This window comes from Dermacentor albipictus, chromosome 2 (genome assembly GCF_038994185.2).
Source record: "Dermacentor albipictus isolate Rhodes 1998 colony chromosome 2, USDA_Dalb.pri_finalv2, whole genome shotgun sequence".
NCBI classification, from domain to species: domain Eukaryota; kingdom Metazoa; phylum Arthropoda; class Arachnida; order Ixodida; family Ixodidae; genus Dermacentor; species Dermacentor albipictus.
The window spans coordinates 174820802-174844711 of NC_091822.1; the positions used below are offsets into that span (position 1 = coordinate 174820802).

A 23910-nucleotide genomic window follows, 5' to 3' on the forward strand; every position below is an offset into this window, starting at 1 on the left:
TGAATCGAGTGTTACTCCAATTCTTTTGGGATCGACACTTTAAGGAATTCCTAGGCTAAAAAAATATTTTGAGCGAGTCTGAGAGTTATGTTTATTTCGACGGCTATACATGGCTGCACAGCCCATAGTTGCGTGCCGGCATCGGGGCTCTTGATAACGGAGAGCCACTTGTCCTAATTGATTTGTTCTGTGCCTCGTAACGAGGGGCAACGCCAGAGCATATGGTCTAGGCTAGCGATCTTATTGCAGTGCCCACGATGCGGCGGTCGGTCATGGCCTGACTGTCCCAACGTGGGAGCGGCCCGCAGCGCGCTGAGTCGCGTGCCTCAGGACCTTCATTAAAGTTTTGCATCCATCCCTCCATGTATATGGCTGCACCCATTAAGTGGAAAAATAGAAGAGGAAGGGATTTTAAGATCTTGTAATAATTAGATGCACAGACGGACTATTGAATATGCATGTGACTGCATCAATATTAGACAATTTTAGCCAGACGTACCACATACACTCGCCTAACCAACTTTGTGTAATCTGAAGTGTACGCACCAGGAGGAGTTATTGCTGGCGGCGACACTATGCAGCAGACTGTTCAACTATGATGTGCACATTAGAAACGTCTTTTTTTTTTTTACTCTTTCGGACTGTTCTAGGTTTGAAAACGTCACAAATATATCTACGAAGACTTTGTTGATATCGAACATTTCGCATTAACAAGCAACTACGGCATAGTATGGCGCTTCAATCATTGCAATAAGCAATACACCTTCGCGGACTACAGCGTCATAATACTTCGCTGATAAAAATGATGTTTCCAGTTACGCCTCAGTGTCATGGTAATTCAAAAACGGTGATACGCGCTCAGCGAGCTAGAACTTCCTATTGATTGAATGATACATGCTGTATCATCTGTATCAGCTGTCTCACTGAGCAATGCAGCGTTGTAAAAACTGTAGCTATATCATTTCATCCAGAGGCGGCAGCTTCAGTATCTTTTGCTGCGTTATAGCCGGTTCAATGTCATGTTATTCGCACACTAGTAACTTTGGTGGTTCCACAACCATCCGCTCGATGATGAAACCCAAAGCTTGACGGCAGCGCGTCTGGAAGGGAAGACGCATGCTGACAAAAGAGGCCAAGAGAAGCGCCGACCAAAAGTTAAGAACATTTAATGACACGTCGGCTTCCACACGGGATATCTGTTGCATGGGAAACAATGCACCGGGGCTTCTCTCTATACAATAATAATTATTCTTTGAGGGGTTCGTCGACCTCGACCAGCACACAGCGTGCTTGGCAGGTTTGCTCTTTAATATTGCCGAATGATGCGCGAACTTTCGATGACGACGACAGGACGCACTTGTCTCATCTCACAGGACGTGCGCAGCGGCTGCGCGCAGCCGAGGCGGCAACATGCCGTACTCGAAAGCTGAAGACGTCACGCGGCGCCGGTCTCACCTACCGTTACCTCTTTATTTCTTATTTGTCTTTTTGCTCGTTCTCGTTACGGAAACAATTGCTGCGCGAGAGGCACCTGACGAGAGACAAAGATGTTTTCCGCACAGCAGGCACATCTGCGGCAACAGGCGGCACGTGAACAGCGCGCGCACTCACACACACACGTACACTCTCGCGCGCACCTCGAACGCCTAAAACAAAAGGAGCCGCCACCGCGGACACTGCCTAGGCATTGCACGCGCCGGACGACAGCGGAGCGTTGCCGGTGGGCCGTCTGACAGTGCATACGAGGACAATGCGCGCACTCCGCAACAAAACAAAGGAACGCCCTGCCTTGATCTGCGTTTCTGTTTCTATTATCAGTCGCGTCTGGCGGGCTTCTTCGAAGCTGCACACGCAGCAGAAGAACAGAGAGAGCGTACACATCTGCGCGACTTTCTCTTCGTCAACGGAAAGGCGCCCCGCACCTCCGGCTGCGCGTCAACATTGTTGCGCCGTCATCTTTCGACGCCCTTCGGGAATCGGCAACTGTTTCCGAGCCCGCCCGGGTCGCGGCGTTTGAGTGAGCGATGCCCGCTGTCTTCGCGTTGGCTGCTTTACTCGGTGCTTCGCGTGTCGAACGTTTCCACTCGGTCAACGCGGATGGCGGTGAAGATGAAGAATGACTCGCTTAGTTAGGGCGGCGGAAAACACAAATCCCGAAAGCTGTGAAAGCCGTGAAGCCCCCGAAGCTGCATGCATGTGGGCAACGTGAATGCAGCTCCACTTTGTTTGTATAGCACGAGTATATAGGAACGTCCCGCGAAAGCCTATCGTCCATAGTTTGGGAGACACTCACAGGTAGGTCGCTTTAGATCAGTGCTTGATTACCTAATTTCTATCGCTTTTAGGTGAGATTGACACCACGATATGCAAGCGCCGTCACTTCAGAAGGCCCCTAAATGTTAACCGAGTCTGAGGAGACTAACTATATTGTTCCTTGCAACAAAGCAATAGTTTCTTTTCTTATACCATATCGCCTTTAATCGTCATCAAAATCTCGATTTTGACAAATGTTACCGGTGAGTTACAACTAAGCACTTTTGGGATCACCCTGATTCACATTCGTCCAAAGGGACAGCAAATTTCAGGGCGAGAGGACGAAATTGCACAACCGGGAAGGATTCTACGGGATCACTCCTCTCTCCTGTGCTGCGCAGTTCTAATCGTTCATCGTAAGTTGTACTAACTATCCCACATCATCACATTTCTTCCATTAAATTTGCCTGCGCAACAAGGATTTTGACAAAGCTCCTTCTTGAGGAAATGTAAACAACTGCGGCAATTCGACAAAACCAAACTTTTCTTGCTTCGCCCTATGTTGTCATCGCAAGTAACAGGCAGGAAAAAGGAAAGGAAGAAGCATTAGCAATGCACACGCTACCCACTCGAGATCGGGCCTATCATAAAGAGACAAGGACGACGTCCTGTGAAAGGTACTGCCGAAGATATCCGCCATAAAACGGCGCACTATATACTGCAACGCGGACGTTCACGCTGGGCGTCGGACGGGGAAAAAAAAACGACCACCGCGGAGATGCTTGAGTGACGAGTGAAAGGATCGGCAAAGGCTTGCGAGAAAGACGAAAGGGGAAGAGGCGAACCGCTGGCCCACATACGCGGGGCTGCACCCCCGAAGCCCAGACACCCACTGCACCCGCCGGCACCGCGGTGTCCTTGCAGCCGTTCAAGGTTAGGGAATAAAAATCTCCACTTTCGTGCTGCCGGGCGGAAGGTCGCTTCGCCGCGCACTTCCACACGCAACTCCCTTCGAACAGCCCTAGCATCTTCAACCCCCCTCCCCACCTCCCTCTTCGACCTCATGAAGGGCTCCGACGTAACACACCGCTCCTGCACACGGTCGCCCCACACGCGGCGTCTTATAGACGACGCATAAAAAAACTGGGCTCCGAATAATGCTCCTGCGCGTCAGGAGTGCGCCATAAAGAAACCCTGCTTTTCTGCTCTCTTCGTCGTCGTCTTCCTCTTCTCCTATTTCGTCTTCCTTTTTCTTTACTTTTTCTTACTCTTTTTCTTTTCTGGTTCCATAGCCCGAGACGTTGTATGAGGAAAGTCTCCGTGTTCCCTCCTACAGACATCCCCTAGGCTGAGTTCCCCCTCCTTTGCAGATCGTGGCACGCAGTTCTTGCGCGGCCAGGCGATGGAGAAGGGGGGTCGAGGCGGCCCGTATTTGGGAGCTGCGGCTATTATTTTCCATTACTGCTCTATAAGGCCGCGCGCCCATTGTTACGAGCACCCTGCTCTTGCGGGCCCTCGGCGCGCACAGAGGGCGGCCCGCGACGTGGATATCGCGGACGCCGTCTTAAGCCTGCCGGAGGCAACAGGTGCACCAAGGGCGACCCGGGGAGGGCATCGGGATCCTTGGCGCGGTGGTGCGCGGGAAGAGAGAAAGGAAAGAAAAAAAGAAATAAAACGGGAAGGACGCCCGAAATGGGAAGCTCGAGCAACGGGCCGTGATGAGTGGCGTGCTCGAGGAAGAAGGAACCGGACGCTGGCGGCGAAGAGCAGGAGCGTTGCATGAGTACGCAGTAGACAGACTGGCGAGACGGTGGCGTTCGTAACGGACCTACGAGTGCCTTCGAAATGCGGTGCCAGATTCACCGTGTACAGTGACATCTATCAGTGCTAACAAGCGTTGATAGCACAAACGAAAATCAGTATGCCATGATTTTTAAAGCTGATTTGTAAGTGCTGTGTTATTCCATGTTGAACTTTGTTCAGCGTTTGACTATCATAATATAGTGTCCAATTAGTCCAGCTTAGTGCGTGAGCAGCGTAGTTATGAGCTAAGAAAGAAGCGGGTTGGGTTAGCTTGTTCCATCTTCACGCTTTGGCTCAAGCAAGTAAAAAAAAAAGTACGGCAGATCCAACGCACTTGTTGGAATCAACGTTAAGCGAAGCTTGAATCGATTCCATTATAGGCTATGTAAGGAGACATGTGATGCAGGTAACCTTACTCTTCTTCCAAATGACGTAGTCGTTTACACCTCTTGCTTACAACCCCCCTCCACCCTCTGAACCTATCCTGCGAGATGACCTTTGTCCTTCATAAACGCCCTTTGTACTGTAAGTGTTTCCTTGTGCTTCCCCTCTCTATTAGAGAGCTGTGAGGAAAGCCCCTCGCTACGTCTATATTGCGCGGGACACTGACGCCAAACCTGGAGGAAGAGGCGAAGAAGCTAGGCCCACATGATACTTCTGGGCGACTGTAATGCGATAACATTATCAGGTTTGTCAGCATTGCGCTGCCTCCAGGATTGGCTCATTCGTGTTACAAACCACATCAAACCCTTGCGACGAAGCAACAAGTGCATGCATTGGCGCTAAGAGTGCCTCACCGTCACCACCTTTTATTACAGACTGGCGGTTACAGAAATCGCTCAGTTTTGATAAATCAACTCCGTGATTTACTAGACGACCTACGCGAAACCTAGGAGACCAAGAAAGACAGGAAAGGAGACAAGCAAAGAAAGTTTCGCTAAAAAAAAAGAAAAAAGACATGCAGGTACAACGCACATGTTGGAGTGTAAGTGAAACGAGGCTTTTGTGAAGCAGTCGGTTAAATGCAATAAAACTATATAATCTTCTGCGCAGCGTTTAGTAGCATAAAAATTACGTGCCTGGTCGACAACACAACAAAACTCCCCCTCCCCCTTCACCCCCGTCTCTTTCTCTCCCCTTCCTCCCCCGCGATCCACGCGAGTGTAGGTTACGCAGACTCCGAGATTGGCCCAGTCCACTGTTGCGCTGCTTCAGGGATCAGACTACTTTACTCGCTGAGAAACCAACCGAGCAGACCCGCGTAACACTGGCGAAGAAGGCATAGAAAGCTTCGCTTTGATAAATTCATTACGTGCGTATGTTTGCTGAAAAGTGAGAATCTTTAAGTAGCGTTTGTCTCGTCGTTGCACAATACCGCAGAGAACATATAGCCAATAACCGGCACATCCGTAGAGGCAGCACGGGTCGGTATATATATATAAGCCGATTCATCATGCGACTGTTGTCCTGTGCATGAGATATCCGGCCAAGACGACGGCGACGAACACTGCAAAGTGCACATCAACGAAGAGCTCGCTTACCAGACGTGTCTTGCATATCCTGCTTTAGCAGGTACATTATCAGCCGTCCTGTCGTGGAACGGATTGATTGATTGATTGATTGATTGATTGATTGATTGATTGATTGATTTTCGCGTACAAGAGCAACGTAGTTACACGATAGGCCTAGAGGAGGGCTCCTCTAGGCGTTCGTTCGTTCGTTCGTTCGTTCGTTCTAGGCGTGCGCGTTCGTTTTCTTTTTTTTGCGTTTTCCTCTCTGTCATCTTTCTCACCCCTATCCCCCATCCCCAGTGTAGGGTAGCAAACCGGAGACTCATATCTGGTTAACCTCCCTGCCTTTCCTCTTCATTCTCGCTCTCTCTCTCCTCGGTAATCTTGAAGACCGCATTGCTTTTAGCGTGCGCCCAAAGCTTGGTGCACGTACTCGACCCGATCAAAAACGCAGCCCCCGCGGCCGGAGATCGAGCCCGCGACCTCGTGCTCAGTATGTGAACGTATTAGTTACTGGGCCACTCGGGCGAGATCCATCGTGAGCCGCAGCAGCTTGCACACTTTCCTGCAATTTCCCCAGCAAAAGTATCATTAAGGACCCACATAGTAAGGCGCGCTCACGAAAACGTGAGCTATAGACAGCACGGCGGCGTTCGTGTGCAGGTTTCAATGCGAGATAAAACAAATGACCGGAGCGATCGCCGCGATGGCCTAACCTCGCCGGAGCGGACACACGCACTCTACGTTTGCGGCCTTTTTCATTTGGACCGAAATTGGCACAGCGAGATTAAGATCTGGGAGGCGTTCTTTACGACCGAACGCCACAAAAAAACACCTTCATCTGGCACAGTTCGCTGGGTCAGTAATACTTGCTGCAGATTGGTTACGTATGCCACCCCGCGCGGGCCGAGAAATGATGGCATGGTGTGTATACTACTATAAACATTCGCCATGATTTCGATGTGCAGTTTTGCGGCAGCTGCGGCAACTTGGTTCACGAAAAAAAAAAGAGTTATTTTAAGCCTTCCTGTGTTTAGTTTCTTTGTTGTCCTTTATATTAAAAAGAGGAAGATGCACACTCAGCGTTTTGGATATTACGGTTTTGCTTCCGCATGGCGCATTTGTGAAACTGCGAGGGGCTGTGGCGTAAAATGGCGACTGTCTCGAAGCAATTTATTTTACGATCTTGTCTTGGCAGTACGCAGCACATTTTGATCAACTGTCGTCAGGACAACATATAAAGGTCGATAGGTTAACACCGGAATTAATTCGCGCTGACCGTTGACAAAGCTTTTTAATGAACAACAGCTGTATGTCGTTGGACGGCTACTGCCTTGGCTAATACCATGCTTGCCGACGACGCCTGGTTTGTGCCTGTTCATATGAGACGTTCAAGTGTTCGGAGCACTCTGTGAGTGCCGACCAATCCCTGGTATACGGGTACCGAATACTACGCTGCAGTCCTTCCTAAAAATAGGCGGTCGTCAGTTTCTGATATCGAAGAGAGGATTAGCATTATACAGTGCTTTTTTTTTTTCAGCTGCACCAATTTTGTTAGAAATTGCCTGTGGCAGACAATACAGTTATAACCCTTGATCTAATTACTAGATGGGGCGGCCATTACTTCTAAAAGAAATGAAAATGTTGAAGTGAATAATTAAGGTAATTACGCTAATTAACGTTTCAGTTAATTAATATATATCACATGCTTCCATCTACGAATTATATGCGCTAACATCACGAGGCGTGTCCACTTGGAACGAATTCTCTGGGCAGCACCAGTTTCGAGATATTAATTTTCAATGTGTCCAACGAAATGCATTGGTGTTCCAGTTATTTTTGGGTTTCAATGCATGTGACAGCAGTTCCATGAGAAATTCGTTATTATTATTATTATTATTATTATTATTATTATTATTATTATTATTATTATTATTATTATTATTATTATTATTATTATTGCTGCTACTACTACTACTACTACTACTACTACTACTACTACTACTACTACTATTACTACTACTACTACTACTACTACTACTACTACTACTACTACTACTACTACTACTACTACTACTACTACTACTACTACTACTACTACTGCTACTACTACCACTACTACTACTTATTTTGAAGACGTATATACGCCTGACAGAAAAGGTAAAGCGAGGAGTAGGCTGGCAACTGCCATAGGGAGGGGCACAAAGCCTGCCTACTCTTCAGAAAGGAGGAGGTAACATGAACCTAGTAATGCTAAGCGTTAGTGTCCAACGGCATTGATTCAGATCAGTTGGTCTGTCATACTAGAAAACTCAAGAGCGCTAAGAGACGGGGACAGGCATAGAAACGACAACAAACAAACGATAAACTTTACTTTCGTCACATTTGCGTGTCTCTTGTACAAGTATAGCCGACGCCTTCATAACAAGCGTATAGAAAGAAATAGTGGGATAAAGTGCTTTCAGAATTGGGCACCTGATCAGAACAAAAAAAAAAAAGAAATAGTTTGGCTGCTGTAGTGGGAAGTTAGCTCCATGTTCTGCGACCCATACGCTAATCAGTGGACAAAAGGGACGCGGAGTAGCTCGAGTTGATTAATCAAGTCGCCGTCATCGGCGCATTCATAACAATCACAGCGCATGATTCTCAGCGTAGACGCTCACTAACTAGAATGTGAAGCAGATAAATAGATTAAAACTTGTGGCTCCTTTCCATGCTTTTATCGCGGATGTGTTTCGCAGATGTTACGGAGGCGGGCATCGCGATGTTATAGTGGAATACGAGTTTGAACGAAATAAGGTACTACAGAGCCCGTGATAGAGCAAAAAATAAGGTGTTCGTTAAATAAACGCAGCTTTACGGTATACTTACGCCACTTTATTTCTGAATTGGTTCCTTCGATTAGAAGGCTATAAAAACAGCCCACGCACGGAGTTATGTTACTCTGGACATTATATACACTATCGTGCTTAACATATGCCGTACAAGAAGTGGAGACACGGTATATCACCCAACACATGATCTATTTTCTTGTTTTCTTCAAGCTGACCACCTAGTGTTGCGATTTTCATGACCATAGCCGGTCTGACGTTTGTCCGATTGATCTCCCTTCTTCTCTCTTTCTTTTTCTCTGTAACTCTGATCTGTGCGCCACTTATTGCACTCAGCTACGCCAGGACACTTCTTCTCATCGACGTATTCTTTGATTTCGCGCAGTCGATCGATCTCCGACCACTGCACCGGAGGCAAGGTGCATCGCCTTAACGTAAACTCACCACGGGCGCCCCCGGTTATACGTAAACGTAGCCGTTTTCCTTAACGCGGGTAAAATTAGGCTCGCATCGAATGAACGCCACGGAAAAGACCGGAAAAGACAACACGTAGATGGATGGGAGCCCATAAATATGCTTTCGCGGCCTCCGAGTCTCTCTCTTATTGCGACTGGGCTATCATTCGCAACCATTCCAGCCGCCGTGACTATCTATGTTGCTATGTGCGGAGGGAAAAAAAAAACGAAAACCGAGCTAGGAACGGAGCTGCCCCAGCAATAACGGCGTACTACAATGGCCTAGCAGTGGATCCTCTGACGATATGCCATAACAGAAGCACGCCTGGAGTTCCGTCCACGTTCCAACTGTGTGCGGTCCCTCTAATTATCCGAGAATGACGCACTCGAGACGGGAATCGTGCAAAGTGAGACCAATTGAGAGTCGTTTCAATGCGCTCATTAAAGGCAGTAAAGCGACCTCTAAGAGCTGACAGCCTGTCAGATCCTTTTTCGTGAAGGCTGCAAGAGTAGGAGTTAAGCGTCGGCTATGAACCCTCCCTCGAGCGCATGGCCCAATCAATGTCAGTAAAGAAAAGGAACAAAAAAAAACTGAGGAACACTGTTCTACGTCGTTATTTGCTTCAATTAGTCGCTTCTGGGAAACAAACAAATTTCGTACGGAAGTTCGAACACCGGAAATGAAATTACCGTTGACTACATGCGACAGTTTAGAACAGAGAACGCGGCGGCCACGACCACAACTGCGTCTCCTGATTCGACACGTTGATCAATATCAGAAGCTCTGCTCGTAGCAAACAAAAAAGAAAAAAAAAGAAGATAAGAAAAGAGCTCTTTATATTAGTGTGCCGTTACCTAACGTTTTCATGTGGTTTGTGCAAGTCAGAAAGTTACACTTTACTTGAGCTGCAGTATATCGTGCATCTGCTATATGAGAGGTAGTTTCGTTACAAAAGTGACAATACAGAGATGAGAGAAATGGTTGACAATGTTGCAAACAAGAGTTCGGGGCAGTGCATAAAAATAAAAGGTCGCCCCTATTTTTTATAGAATGTGTGAGTAGGAAATGTCCGTACGCAAGATGCCAACTGTTACTTTTCTCGTGAATAATGAAAGATGATACGTCCACTGTAATAAATATAACACAATAACATATCAAACAAATAACAAGATATATTCACGTACATTTGCATTCGCATACCTTTTGCCCCACAGTTAAAATATGGCATATACACACTTCAGAAAACGTAGAATCGAACTTAAAAGCTTACTGTTAACGGCATCGGCGAAGAACTGCATTCAATTAATTATATTGTATTTAATTGTATTCTAATTATAACTAATTACTTGGTACAAACAAGTGACAGGTCAAACACAAAACATAATTAAAGAAAGCTAACTTTTCTCGCAGCTTCCTCGTTCCGAAATTTTTAACGGAGCTCACTCTTTTATGGGAGCAAAATGCAAAGACATTCACTTTCCTAGATTTATGTACAAGTTAAGGAAATTGAAGGTTAAGGCTATGTTAGGTTAGGGCTAGGTTAAGCCTAGGTTAAGGTTAAGGTTAATATGGAGCGTTTCACTACAGGTTCCCTAATAACCCACTGTGATGTTTCGGAATGTAAGGCCTTAAAATATTAAAGGAAAATATCAGGTGACGCTGACAGGAATTCCGTGCCTTAGAAACAGAGCACTACTGGGGAAAACGAATGCGGTTCACATAATTGATGCTATTGCTAATACAGTACTAAGCACTTTTCGACTGCACGGGTCAAATGTTTCATCATGACAACCCATGGCCAGGCCGCAGAGAATATAGAGACTAATCTTGTGAGCACTCCACCAGTGTGCTTGCGTAGTTCATCGGGAGGAAGCTCGTGAGGCCAGCGAGCCATGTAACCCGTGAGCTAGCTGCTATATTGGTTATTTAGCGAGCTGCTATGGTTTCGCAAAAATTGTCAGAAGAACAGGGCGTATAACGTTTGGCGGCGTTGCGCGAAAGCGTTTTGAAAAGGCGTGTCGCGACGAACGATGATACAAAACGAACGAAAGAAAGGTCGACACAGAGTAATTCATTAACCACACACGCGGGAACAAAAACTGAGTGACCTCTTTCTGTGAGTATTGAAGAAGAAAAAGAAGAAAAGAAAAAAAAAAGAGCCGTTGGACGCGCCCCGCGCTCGAAGTAGTACGATATCCCCTCGAGAGATAAAGTGGACCCACCTCGTTTGGCGAGACGATTAAGGTAACTCCCCCGTGGCCCCTGTCGTGGCCAGCCGCCGAGTGAGACCGGCTTGCCGCTCGACGCGAAAGCTAATCCAGCCGGATCGGTGTTGCCGCCAACGACAGGTACAATCTCGCAAATGCGCCGTCCCGCATCATCTGCGCGAAGAGCAAAAAAAAAAAAATCAATAACAAGAGTTAATAATGATAGTAATAAGAGAGAGGCAGGGAAAGAAAACAATTAACGCCAGCCGACGGGTACGAACGGAGAGAACCGTTTCCTTCACACACACACACACACACACACACACGCACGCGCATGTGCGACGACAAAATAAAGCGAGGCGCAAGCTGCGAGAAAGCGGATGCAGGTAAAGAAAATATTGCACGAGAAGAGGCAGGCAGAAAGAAGAAGAAGACGATAAGGATGCGTGGAGACGCGCGTGATGGAGCATTAGGCGTCGCGGGCGTGCACGAAAAGGAAGCATCCATCGCGGACAACGCGGATCAGGAGGCTCCAAAGACAGTGATATCTAATTACTGCGAAGCGGGTGTCCCCTATAAACAACTCAGGTGGGGAGGGCCCCGCGCAAACGCAAACAGCGTGGCCGCAGACTGGCGCGAATGAAGGAAGAGGGAAGACAGGACGATGGAAGAAGCCCGGACAAGGGACGGCCCTCACACGAACGTTCTTTTAATGAGCCTCACGCTCGGCCCCGTGCGACGGCTTCACGCAAAAACGCCACCCGCCGGACTGCAGAGAGCCTCGCGCGGGACTCCAGGGCCGACTGACTTAATCCTTCCGGCTTCTTCCGGCTCGGCGTTTAGCTTCGGCTGCTACGTAGCCAGGAAACAGCGGCTTTGATTGTGCGCTAACCTGAAATTACAATTAACTTGCTGAGTTCCTGAGACCTCAATGCACGTTAGATTATGTCACGGCTATGGTGAAAAGCTTTACACCGTGCCGTTTCACATTCACGTAAGATAAGATCGAATTTATTGACAGGAAATACAGAGAGGTCGACCTGAGCTAGTGCGCTCTGGCTCAGGTCACACCTACGTGTAAAAGCAATGCTGTAGTGGCGACACCCTTACGCGAGAGTAGCTGTCACATGCAGTTAACATCCTTTCCGAAAGTGCCCTTATTCCTAATGGAACAAAACTATTCCGGGTTTGTGAACGAGAATTTAAGCCTAGCATCATTGCAGGTAGTGGGAGAAGCGGGTTACGGACGACCGGTGGGTCATGATGGACTTGAAGGCATGAAGACTGTCGTGTGACCCTCTTTCTTTTTGTTTGTTTGTAGGTCTCATAAGCCATAGCCCGCAATCACAAATTGGTCTATCAGGCCTCCATGCTTTCATTTACTTTCATTTCAGCATTACGCCGCGTTCGACCCAGGCAAATAAAGAAAAACGGAAGATATAAGCGATAGACGGCACTCGGGGACATCAACTGTCGGCGACGAAATAGCCCGTAGCCAATAACTACTAAAAACTCGATGAGAATCGCAGACGTTTACCTATTTTGTTCGTGCAAGTAAAATACCTAACACTATTATTACGTGTATGTGATGCGCGTAATACCATACTTTTGAAAAATAATAATAAGTGCGGAAGTTAGTGCCTGAACCGGAGCTGTTCTTACGAGAGATGAAGTGAGTGAGGTAAAAGTCTCCACTTTGAAAGGTGCACATGCTTCACGCTATAGGTGCACATTACTTTGATCTGTGCACATTACACACATGTGCACATTACATCACTTTGATCTTAGCCAAAAGGCCGAGAAGCGATATATAGGTGCACATGAAAGCTGCCGTAGAGTTATGGCACTTCTTGTACTGTAGTGCGGCAAAACGTGGAATCTTATTTAAATGAGGCGCGATTTCTCAACACTATTCGCAAAAGAGCGCAATCATAAGTTTTTTTCGATGCTTAGGAATGTCCTGAATGAGTTGGAGGAGCGAAGTCTACCATTGCGGCCTTACGTTTCTTGCAGCCTGCGTTGACGACCGTCTCGCTGTTTAAAACTGCCACTGATCTCTGTAAAACAAGATCAGTCGAATGCGGTAAGAGACGCGAAGGAAGAGACCAGTTTGGAACTAAGGTTAGAGACAAGGCTGGAAGCAATTTTGATAGCAAAATCGAAAGCTGTATCAAAATAAGTCTCCCAAGCGAAGTTGAGTTAACACTACACAAATGATTGCGCATTACGTACCTAGGTGACAACTGGAAGGAGTCTCTTGCCATCCCTTTTCAGAAATTAATATGTCGTGCTTCGGGCTTCCAGCATTCAACGATGCTCCAAGATACAATTCATGTTACAAAAGAAGGTTGCGTTCGTAGTTGATAGTATGGCTAAACTTAGTACGCTTATGCTACATATATTCGTCCTATTTAGATGTTTTCAAAGTCAGGGCAAGCGCGCTTTGTCGTTCGTCCTCATGTTTTGTCCCGTGGCTTTGTGCTCTCTCGCCTACGATATGAAGCAGCTATCCCGCTTCGCTGCTCTTGCGCATCTACAGCGGCGAAAGATGATCCAACAATATATGAGAGAGAGGCAGCCAGCAAACGTCGTCCACACTAATTAAACAAGGGGTGTTCGCGAGAGCTTCTGCGAAGTATCCGTGTACATCTTGTGTCCACATAGTTAGGCGCCGCGCCAGCAGGCTTAACTAGTTCGCGGCGCTTCCGTACGGCGTTTTAAATGCACAGACGTGTATGCTGCTACGGGCGAATACCGGAATGTCGCAAAGTATTCCGCTTGTCGGCATCATTTTATGTTACAGTTTGAAGTGATCCATACATTTACCGAGAACAACAAAAAAAAAGGAACTAACAGAAAAACCGCGAATGAAGCAGCCCAAGTTTACTAAGTGTAATGTGTCACTTGAATTTTTCGTTTCCTTAGAGGTGCCCGGAAAAAGCAAGTCAGTGGTAGAAAAACGTTGGCACAACCTTCGTGGTACATAAGAAGGCAAACGGACGTCACTCCGTCACTGGCTCGATTCTTAACATCTTAAGTGTCAACACATACAAATGCTCGGCATTGTCAAGCATTCGGTTCGTTCACTGCTGGCTTCTCAACTCTTGCGATGGTATTTATCGAACACGCGGCGCAGATATACTGAGCACATGGAAATGCACAGATGTTGTGCATTTTTGCGTCGACTTGGCGTCAAGTTGTTCTCAAATAAAGTACACTCCATTCGCACTGTAAAATTTAGGCACGTTTCCCGTATACCTTCATTCTTTGTTGTTATCGCTTGATGTAAAGCACTTATCACATACGAGTGCCTGTGCTCTACATAAACAGTCGAACTCGAATGTAACAAACCCAGATAAAAGGAATTATTCTCTATATCGAACAGGCAAAACTTGATGGTTGATGCTTATGTCAAAACACATGGTTCATAGTGAGCCGCATGTTTGGTATATCGAAATCGAGGTGGCTGCTGCCAGCGGAATAAAGCCATAAAGGAAAATGGACTGGAGCAGGTCTACACATCCTCACGCACCGAAACACCACTATTTATGCCGCTGAGAAACAGTTCAAGGCAGAGGCAAGAATTGGTGACTACTTCGCGTAGTTTTGTCTGTGCAGTAGATGAATCCTTTCCTTCTTTCTTTCCTCCACAGTAGAGGTAGCAAATCCGTAAATTACGGACCCATCGTAAATGTTTGTTACAGGCGAGTTTGGGTATATCGAATCACCTTATGCACCAAACTACCACTGCGCATAACCCCGTTCGTTATAAGTGGGTTCGACCTTCGACCGGTGCGTCACTGCCGTTGAACGTGTTTGTTTCTGGTCAAAGATTCGTTCCTCCCACTTATCCGCCCTCCTCTCAGCGGCCAGCCACGCAACACACAAGAGTCTGGGTGCACTAGCGGCGGCAACGTGCAAAGACAGGCCAGCACAGCAACAACCACCTATAGAATAACCGAAGGACCGACTCCAAAAAACTATAAGAGAAGAGAACCCCCCCCCAACCTCATCTTATTGGGAGATCCAGGGGAAGATTATAGCGCATAAACGGCCAAGAATGCGGCACTCGCGAGAGGCGATGTATCGAAGAGAAGGGCCAGCGAGTATATATCGCCGATCACTATATACTATAAGAAATAGAAAAGAGGTTGGGGGGGGGGGGTTAGAAGGAGGAGCCGGCGTCGGGGGCACGGCCGAAGCGATGGCAGCGGCAGTTTCCTATCGGCGGCCAGCGCACAACAATGGGTCAAATGGAGGAAATTAACGACTCGTTTTCCCCAGAGCACGAAACGCAAGCTGAGATATCGCTCGTCGTGACCGTCGGGACGAACAGAAAGAACGAGCGTTTCGCCTGCATTCAGGCGCGAGGCCCCGAGAGAAAACGACTCGTTTGCTAAAGACAAAGAGTGTGAACAACAAAGCAGAAAATAACAAAATAATCACGCAGGGAGAACGAAGGTTGGAGAGGTATACAGGAAAGGCCTGCCGCATTACAAGGTGTTTAACAGCTACAGCATCGCCCTCTCGATTTGCGGAGAGCTGTACGAAAAGGCCAACGAAGGCGGGAATCGGCTGGTGTTGGAGCTCGGACATCTATACTCGTCGTCGCAATGCGAGAGATAGCGCCAAAGAAGAGGCGAACTGCGTGTGAGAGAACGAGGGGGGGTGAGGGGGGGGGCGGCATGGGTATTGAAGAGATGGGGGGAGGCATGAGTGTACAGTAGGCGTGTCTCTTTGCTGGCCGAGAACATCTTGGCAACCCGCGCCGTCGTCGTTCGTGTAGGTTTGTCTGCTTTTTCTCTCCTCCGTCTTGTTCTTCGCGGCGGCGCCCGCCCACGTGACCTCGGCGGTGGCTTCCGTGCCAATGGCAGGAACGATGAGAGGTCAGACTCATGGACCCCGCGCCAAGCAGCATCGCCCCCCTTCCTTTAAGCGTCTTCGCCGCGATACAGTCTTAATGAGGAATGCGCGCACGCCGGCATGCTTGCCAAGAAGGGTCGCGTTCTTCACTCGAGGAAGGGGAGAGAGAAAAAAAAATTATATCCTGGCTGGCGTAGAGATGAGCAAAGGGCGAATTAAAGAACAACCAAAGAGAACGACCGAATGACGTTTATTACGCGCATATGACGGCGGAAAGCAAGATATTCCAGATAACGAGTGCCCCCCCTAGGTACGCATCTATTTAACCGAAACCTCTCGATGTGAGCAAGGCGAGAGATTATACAGGCGCACATTTCTTGTACACAGGCCATGGAAATAAGGAGTGCCTTGCAGTACGTAAGAAGCATCATCGTTGGAAGCCGCTTCGCCACTAGGCAATAAGTGCAAAGCATACTTTGCTGATTAGAGATCCAAAGAAAGATTGGAGACCTGCACCTACAGGTGAGACGTCGGTGTTTTTGACTAGTATTGTATGGAGCCCTATTTCGCACTACTTATTAGCTAGGTGCTCGCTATAACGATTCGGATTCGCATGCCGTGGTAGCGTTCTTAGCATTCAGAGCTGTCACGACGGGTACCCATTTGGTTATTCTTTTCTCCTTGGTTTTTCTTTCTTTTTTATAGGGTGGAGGAGTACGGGAATATCAGAGACACGCGGAAAACGGCAACGCCAGCGTCTCAAACCTGGCACCGAAGAAGTCCGCCCAGTATATTTTACTACGCCGTACAACACTAATGTATATTCTTCCATGTCTTTACATACATGAGTGCGCAATGGTGCGTCAGTCAGTACGAAAACCACAATACAGGGTGTTTCAGCGAACACTTTCAAAATATTTTAAAGGTTGCCTGTGGCAGATAGCTCAATTCCAGTTTATGAGCCGGTCTACTCGGAGCGGCGGACAGTACTAGCAGAAAAAAATTGAAATGCGAAATTGACTAATTAATAAAAATTCACTAAATATGTTTTAGCTAATTACATTATGGCCCATATTGCAATTTACAAATTACAGCCGTGGCCTTGAAGCAAGCAGCTCTGGATTGTTTGCACACTTCCTACTTTGACCGAGTCCACATATATACGGATGGCTCTTCCACCCAGACCAGCTCCACCGGGGCAGTGGTTATACCATCACGATCACTAAGCATCCGATACAAGATTTCTCACATGACAACATCGACCGGTTCGGAGCTTGTTGCCCTCCGAGGTGCCGTTGATTATATTAGCAACCAACCGGCTAATCGGTGGGCAATATTCTGTGATTCAAAGGCGGCCTTACAATGTCTTCTGTCATCTCTTCGTCGCGGGTCCTGTGAACAACTCGTATCGGAGATACGAGAACTTCACCATCACATGATTGCTAAAGGGCACGACGTCGTGTTTCAGTGGCTGCCTGGCCATTGCGGTATCTCCGGCAACGACCTCGCTGACGACGCTGCTAAGAAAGCACACGAAGGAGCAACCCTTGTTTCTATACCTTTATCGCGTACTCACGCAGCCCAACACTTAGGCAAGCTATCGCACCGTATGACATTGGAGAAGTGGCACACACCTGATTTCACTCAACATCGATTGCATTCCCTCGATCCATCTATGCAACTGCGGCTGTTACCAGGGCTTCCGCGTAATGAGGAAACAATGTTGTGCCGCTTACGCTTGGGCGTCGCATTCACGAATGCATATACGTTTTTTATTGGCATGGCTGATAGCGCCGAGTGCAATGCCTGCGGTGTCGAAGAAACTATCGACCATCTACTGTGCTACTGCCCATCATTTGAAAATGAAAGACAAGATCTCTGCACAGCTCTGAACAAGTTAGATAGCAAACCGTTCACCTTGAACAAGATCTTGGGACCATGGCCTCGTATATCGCAGCTACAAAAGGCCACAAAAGCACTGCTGCGATATTTGAAAGATACAGGATTGAGTGAGCGTCTGTAATCCGGACTGAGCGACTGGACGATATCCCCGGTGGACTTTCTCTTCTTTCTTTAATCTTTCCGTCCCCATTTCCCTTTCCCCAGTGTAGGGTAGCCAACCGGGCTCAGTCCTGGTTAACCTCCCTACCTTTCATTTATCATTTGCTCTCTCTCTCTCTACAGCCGTGGAGTTCGCAAGGCGGATCCACTTGGAACGAATTCTCAAGATTACACCAGTTTCAAAATATAAATTCCCGAACTTTGCGGAGATATGCATTGGCATACCAGTATACTTGTGCGCATCAGTGCATGAAACAGCGTTTTGTTGAAAACTTAGTGAATTCTTATTAATTAGCCGATTTTGCATCTCAATTATTTGTGCCAGTATTGTGCGCCACATCGTGTAGACCAGCTGATGGACTAGAATTGTAATACCTGCCACAGGCAACTCTTAAATACTTTTGAATGTGTTCGCTGAAACACCCTGTATAATACACGTTCTCGGACAAGGACACTTGGAGGCTCTTCCGTGAGACAGAACCATTAAAAGATCCGAGGACACCTAGGCACTTCTTGTGAGTTGTAAATGCGAAAGCATTCATGTCCAATTGAACGCCGCTGAGCGGTCCTTCGAGTGGTAAACTTCTCGCGGGCAAGCGAGCGCGTTGATATGCCTGGCACGTTTTGATTTGGCCTTACCGAGGCGTAGGAGCAGGCGAGAGCTTGCGCGGACAAGCAGCACGCGGATAGCACAGGCTTCCGAGAGCGAGAGCGATGGTGACGTGGCGTCGCGGTGATGACCTCTCCCCTCACGCAACACCTGGCGCGCTAACGCGACAGGTCGTGGTCCTTCTCTCCCGCTGCCCTCCCTCAAGGCGCGCTCGTGACGTGGTGTCGCAGCCAATGGGGAATTAGGTGCGATTTCGCCCCTGCAGGTGACAGATGCCGGCTTTTTTTCTCAATGGGCTATTTGACACTTTCGCATCAAAAACAGTTTTTACAGTGGGAAGTTCGGTGACAGAGAAAATACGCATAAAGGCTAAACCCCATGATAGCGATTTTGTGCGCGACAGCGACGAGCGACGGCTTCGAGCTGCGGATCGGGCCGCCACTTGAACAGATCGCTCAGCCTTGTCGCTCGATCGCTCGGTTCTGTAAATCTAGAATTTGTCGTTAGTCGCCCGGAAGTGCTGTGAGTGACTAGCCAATAGCGCAAAGCCGGAACCGAATGTACGTTACTCGAGTAATACTGATTGTCGCACGGAACGAGCAAACGATTCAACTTTTATACGTGCAAGAATAAGAACCTACTGCAGGGCCTTCAGAAATATTTCATGCTGCTCTTTACAGTAAAATACATCAACTTAAATTAATAAAGCACGAGTCACGCTAGATTCGACGCGTATTTGCAGCCTTCATGCCGGCAACACCGAGGAGACGTCGCTCGAAATCGTCGCTCGCATGGGGTACGACTTGTAGGCGACGAGCGAACGCGACAGACATCTCCATCGCATCGCTTGTCGCTGTCGCGCGCAAGATCACTTGCATGGGGTATATACTTAAATAAAAGGCGAGCGGCAACGTCGCCTTAGAGTCCCTGCAGCAGCTCGCCGTAATGTGATGGACTTTGTTAGCGTCCTATAAGGCCTAGGTAGTCTTCCATCGGTAAAGATAGATTGCACAGTATTCTAGAAGATCTGTCAATTGAACTTTGCAAATTCCAGGAACTTCTACTCAGGGAAAACAGCCTAAATCCACGAAGCCAATTTGAAGTCCGTGACGACTCACCGACGTGACGGCTCTGCAGTGTATCGGCGAGTTCAGAAAACCGGACTTTCGCTTTCATTTTTCCGTTTAGTAATCAACCAGTTACAGCGAAAGTAACGAAAAATTAATTCTGATACACTTTGAAGAAATACTCATGTCTCTTGAAAAAGGAGTGGGTCTTTGAAAAGCTCGACGCTGGCTTGGCGATTTCCATGCATCCTTCCTTTCAGTTACGACGACGGCCATCTTCATCGTCGTGAAGTTGTCGCTGGGTCATTTCCTCACCGTCAGTTTCACACATGTATTTTAGAGGCCACAACACGGCAACACCGTAGCGAATGAAGACGACGACGCAACGAAATCGATCTAGTAAATGCGGCGGTGTACACTTTAAGAGGCTGCTGGCCAGTATCGCTGTAAATTATTTGATTGTCGGAGGAATGGCTACAGTCCGCGGATTTGTTTTCTACGGTACACATCAGAAATCCTGCGTGACTAATCAACAAAAATAAAATTCGAAAAAAACAAAGGGGTGAATGAATTACGGTAGGGGCATGTGTACTTGTATGTTCATTGCATGTTCTTATATTCTGGCGGTTTCTATTTTTTTCATGGATGGCATCGGGCTTGTGTTCCAGCTTGCGAACCCAAAATATGAACTTACGGCTTCTGTGTCACAACTATTGAATTACTCGCAGAAACATTTAGTATCGCTGTGGGTTTGTTCTTATCAGGGTGCTCCCCTTTTTATCGCATGTCGGAGCACAGGAGTTGCCGGCACCTCTGCTAGGCGCCAACTACTCTTTACATTCACTTAATCATTAATACCAGCACAAAAACACAATGGATTGCCAAGTCACTACATGCGACCGCACTGTTACAACCAGTGTCTCACACCCGTCCTTGTATCACGCGAGAGAAAAGCCATAACGGGAAGAGAGAGGAAGCTGCGGATACAAAGGAGTGCGAGCTCTGACGAAGCCTGTCCTAAAATACCCATTAAGAAGGCTGCCCTTTAAATATAACTTAAAGGAACCCCGCAGCACGTTAGATATTGGGCCCCTTTAAGTGTCCTCTAAAAGGCCTTACGTGTCAGCGACGCCAGTGAAACAGGACAGTGTACGTTCTACTAAGAGCTCAGCACAACGCAACGGCAACAATACAGCGCGCCTCAACTCAGTAAAACAAACGGCGAAATTGTAAAGAAGGAGACGGAACACCTGAGAGGGCGTCGACAAAGGACAAAGTTTGGTCCAAGGAACACGACGTTACGAAGAATTGATCTGGGAGCGCAAAAAGAACTCTGGGATAGATCGTCGGAGAACAGGAACAAAAAAAAAAAAAGAGAAATGAATCGAAAAGGGAAACGCACACAGGAAGTAAAGCCAGGACCGGAAAAAGCAGCAGCGGTGGCAGCCCCTGTCGACGACCGCCTGCCTCGTCGTCCCGGTCATCCATCTATTTAACCATTCATTTCATTTCATTAAAAACAATCAATCCTAATTCTTCTTCTGCCGTCCGCCCCACCCAGGGGTTCGGGTAAGAAAAGAATAAATAAAAAATCAAGCTATGAAACAAGAATAAAGAACAATAGATAAAGCAAATTCACACTGAAACACAGAAGCATAGAGTATACGAAAGTCACCACCGACGAAAGAAAGTATCAGTGCCAGTAACGCACAAGCTTTGGCGAGCGCGACAAGAAAACCGGATAAAGTGAAATGGTGTTACCTTAATCGAAGGGACGCCGTGCCGTGCCCTCGTTAAGCTAAAAGTTCTAAAACGTCGTCCATTGTTCTTCCCCGACACTAACCAGTCGTTTCATTACATCTGCAGAACCACGCCCCGAGAAAGGTAAAAGAAAAAGAAGAGAGAAAAAAGAGACGTACTTCGTAAATTCTTCTCAAAAGTGGTAGAAGCACTTTCGCCTTCGCTGCCCCTCTTTTCGCGAACAAAATAGAACAGACAAAAGAGCTACCTTTCTTAGAAAAGAAACGAAGAAGCGCTTTCGTGCTGCTAGAACGTTTGCCGGAAAACCAACTATACGCGTGGCATGTTCCGCAAAGCGACGAGATTGGATGAATGTCACGTTCTAGAAATAAAAAAGAAGCTTAGTCAGCTTATAGGAGCAATAGTAATTAAAAACGAACGTAATGACGAATTGAGAGAAACTAGAAGCGCGCAAACGAAACTCAAATGGTAAAAACACGAACTGTACAAGAAACATAAAAAAAGAAAGAAAAGAAAGTAAGGAAGAAAATCACGCGAGTACGCCCTCTGTCGCCCCACTAGCGAAACCGTCGCGCGCCCTCGGTGCCCTCCGAATCGTTAATGAACGGCAGCCGGCCAGAATCAATCAATCATCGTCATGCGAGGCAGAGCTGCGTCACACCACGCGAACCTCTGAACCAAAGAAGGGCGTCGGGCTCGGCCGCTTTATGCGTAACCCCTTCCTGCTCCGCTCGCTTTGGCTTTGGTCTCTTCTCTCATCGACTAAGTCTTCTCTCTCTCTCTCTCTCTCTCTCTCTCTCTCTCTCTCTCTCTCTCACTGCTTTTCGTTTGAAATGAAATTGCCTGGTGAATCAGTGCTAGAAGGCAAAGTGCAAAAAAAAAAGAAGAATGTTAAGTTTGAGATTTCATTGTCGCTGTGGCCGGCGAATCTCGTCTTAGGCAAGTTGTTCGTGTGTCGCCATAGCAACATGAAGCCAACAGACGATGAAACCAAGTGAAGAGTAAGGTAAATCAGTTGCTTCAGTTTAAATTCAGTAGCGATAAGTCGAAGGGGAATTGAAAGCGGACGAAAGGAACCTCATGCCGTAGGAGGGATCCGAATCCATGTCACTGCCTGCAGCTAAGAATTTGATACGCATCGGCCCTGATGGTTGTGAGTTGTGGCACTGGCCAACATTTCCAGGGCTAAATCTAGTACACATATAATGTCCAAGAAAGTCAATGGGAAAATGGCATCGCCAGAGTTGAATTGGTAGGAGCTTCGCACGCGTAATGCGAAGACGTGGATTCCTATCCCATCATGCGGCAAGTGGTTTCATTTTCCTTTATTTTGTCTTTCGTTACGATTATAGCAAGGAATTTACTTTACCCTTTGATATGATTGTATGTTGCTCTATCTAAATGTATGTTGACCAACCAAGTAACTCTATGTTGACTAACCCATCTCGGGCCCCTCCATTCCCCCTCTTCTCAATAGCAGCATGACGTACGTACCTGTCGCCCCTTTTTGTCATACTCTTCATCCCGTCGACACCTATCAGGCAAGGAGGCACAACCTCTTCAATGTTGTTGACTGCAAGCTTGTAAGAAGTTGCCATACCTTTATTTATTTTGGTTACGACCACCACGCTTGACTAATAGTTTCACGTTTGGTGGAAGGGGGAGGGGAAATGAGAGTGGGGTGGAAGATGTATTTGGGAGATACCGGACGGGCAAGTTTGGGAGTAAGAAACGATCAGCGGAGAATATCCCTGTAAACTGTGGGTTCCATTGTCCTGCTCAACAAAGCTGGACAGGACTTGCGACAAGTCATTGAGCCCTTGAAGCAGCCAAGTCTCAGACGAGAGAGAGAGAGAAATGTGGTGGGAACGGCAGAGAATTAGAATTGAAGAATTGAAGCAGTGAGAATTGATATGTGAACGACTTAGGTGATATTAAATAGCCTGGGAAGTGAAGTGTTCGCGATTGCTCGGCAGTTTCTTGATGCTGTGCAGAAGTACATTTATCTAGGCTAAATAGTAGTGGGCACCACAATCACCAGAAGAAAATTTCCACGCGAGTGAAAATGGGGTTGGCAGACGATGAAACACTCTAAAGTCAGGAAGGACAGCTTACCGTTATCTACTAGATAACAAAAGTATACAATCACTGCATTCCGCCAGTACTAACGTATGGCGCTGGTGCTTAGAGGATAAGAAAGAAGCTTGAGAAGAATCTACGGACCACAAATATTAATGTTTCTGTACGCCTCGTGACTCAAAAAAATGCGGCTCACATGCTGTGGGCATGCGCCGGTAGCCAGCAGCAGGAGTCTCCGACGAACGGGATAGAAATGGCAGTCTCGAACCGAGGGGCGCGTTGGGAGGCGGCCCTGCTCAGCCACGACCTCGCCGATCAACTGTGGGCCGTCCGGCACGCCGAGGAAGCCGCCCGGGTCCAAGGACTCGAGGCCGTCACCTAGGCTGGGGTGCTTATGGCCCCACCCCA

General features: G+C 47.5%; 1 protein-coding gene across 1 annotated transcript in view; it reads right to left on the minus strand.

Annotated features, from left to right (window-relative positions):
* The window catches only part of LOC139056302 (zinc finger protein castor homolog 1-like), a 599701-nt gene that overhangs the window by 520749 nt on the left and 55042 nt on the right, over nt 1-23910 (minus strand). The window contains exon 2 of the mRNA XM_070534445.1: nt 11077-11235. The gene's annotated coding sequence lies outside the window, so the exon portion shown is untranslated. The remainder of the gene's footprint in view (nt 1-11076; nt 11236-23910) is intronic.